Source organism: Stegastes partitus, unplaced genomic scaffold, assembly GCF_000690725.1.
Source record: "Stegastes partitus isolate 25-593 unplaced genomic scaffold, Stegastes_partitus-1.0.2 Scaffold403, whole genome shotgun sequence".
NCBI lineage: Eukaryota > Metazoa > Chordata > Actinopteri > Pomacentridae > Stegastes > Stegastes partitus.
Window position 1 is genome coordinate 390,036 of NW_007578134.1, and position 2,381 is coordinate 392,416.

The following is a 2,381-nucleotide window of genomic DNA, read 5'->3' on the forward strand; positions in this document are numbered from 1 at the left end:
TGCTGGGAGCTTCCTAACATTTAAATGTTGTCACTCAAAGTTCTACAGATATGCATTCAAACTAGGGATGCTAATTTTAAAACTATTGTCTCAACGTTCTCTTTCAATCAATAATCAATCAGTTTTTAAATCCACTGAGGTACACTGGATCCGTTTCCGTATAAAGTGGAAGCCATTTTTACCCACCGATACTTCACTTTTGCCACAAAACTGGCTTAATTACATGATCCATTCACCTACAGGGAAGCCTAAACCTTCAAGCTATATACAGCCTGGACTCGGTAACTCGACCCTTAACAATCCTAAACCTTGCTATCCGACAGGTTTTTAGGAAAAACGAACGGAACCCATGAAAAACAGCCTTAACAGTCTTGGATTCTGACTCCAACATGATGTTTTATGTCACAAATCAGGATAACGGCGTATTATCTGACTGAACAATCCCACAGATTGGCTACGTTCAGACTGCAGGACTTGATGCTCAATGAGGATTTTTTTTGTGAGTTCCTTCACATTTCCAATTAAATGCGACTTGTATGTGATCTGCTGTGTGAACTTCATACGACCCAAAAGTGTCCCGCATGCGCAGAAGAGGACACGACGACGTCACACTCAGCGAGCATGCTCAGTGTTTACGGAAGTAAACACGGATGGTGGCGCCGCTGCCGATGTTGGAAACAGAAGTGTGAGCGCTATCCTAAACTGGTTCAGCAGCCAAGCACTGCCTGTGCGTTCCAGCCACTTCCACCCTGTCGAAGCTGGAAGTGTTCCCCGACCGTGCCGAATATTCCTCATTAATTGGGCCTGAATGTCCAGAAGCCAGCCCCACTAGTTATTATAACAATTATAAACAATGAATATTAACAAATGACCCTTCAAGCATCAAGCCCTCCTTGTACCTCCACCTTCGACTTGACAATCTGACAGCCTTGCTATCCGACATAAAAGAAGGTTTTACATTTAGTGTCAGATTATTGAGTCACGACTGTATATGAATACTGGCCAGAAGTCATTAACCGCTACAGAAGTCTTTGTCATGGCGGCCTGCTGCTGGCTAAACAATTCTTTCTCTCGCCACGTGACCGCCTTCTGGGGTCACTACAGTATTAAACACAGCAAACAAGCTGCAGTTTCCCATCTCACCAAACAGCGAGAGGCTCCGCCTGGTGGTGCAAACAGGTACTACAGCAAATCTACAACACTTTCTGAGATGCCTGTCCTTTCTCTTCTACCTCATTTAATCAAGTAATCATTAACATCTATGAATNCCACCCTCTGAATCCACCTGTACGTGATTACAATACACGATGCAAAATGAGGCGGAGAAGGAAAAGTGAGCGCGAGAGGTGTGACGGAGACGAGATTAAAGACCTCTGACGCTCTCGGTTTACTCTCATTCGCTCGCACTCGTGTCTGAATCCGAAGCAAACACACACAGACGTGCAGCGGCGGCGTGCACACGCCGTCTGACTCACACGAACACTTTAATTACGCCAACGAGAGCTGGCAGAGGAGATGCAGAGGGGGAAGGGAGAGGAGGAGGCAGTGCTTACCCTCATTCACAAAGATTTGATTATCCTTCTCTTAAACACACTCTCAGTCTGTGCGGATCAGCCTCTGGACGCCTCACTGTGCATAATTATGACTCATAAACCGACTTCTGTCACCCAAAATGCTCCGTTATTACTCAGATGCACAACGGAGGCGAGACACATGACCTCACACCTGACACTGGCCTCATCACGCTGCGCAGCTTCGCTCTGCAGTTTGAGCTGCGTTTGTCAGACCGCGTTAAGACAAATGTGCTTCGCTGCTGCACGCCGATGTGATGCAGCTGCAGTATCGCTACACAGTCTGAGAGCTTCTGCAGCGTGTAAATACATACGAGCATTAATTTACTCTGAGCGAGCAGAGAAACCAAACAACAAGCCGCCACGGTCTGCTGCTTCCCGTCACTGACGTACAGTCTCGATTTTGCTCCATTAACAAAATCTGTCTTTACAACGATGAAACCGGCAAAAGCGAAATAAACGAGACGTCGATGACGGATGGAAAAACAGCACAGTGTTTGCAGCACAAACACTCAATCGTGGATTTATATTAAACAAAATCGTTTTGCCTGAGAGGAAACGTACTTGCGGCCTGAATTATGGTCTGACTCTTTACAGTTCTACATTTTAGACAAACATAAAGAAAGAAAAGAAGAGCACAGCATGCCTATCCTGAGGTTTAAACCATATTTTTCAGAACTAAACTAAGATTAGGCTTTTTGTTGCCTCAATCAAGTGCTGGGAGCTTCCTAACATTTAAATGTTGTCACTCAAAGTTCTACAGATATGCATTCAAACTAGGGATGCTAATTTTAAAACTATTGTCTCAAC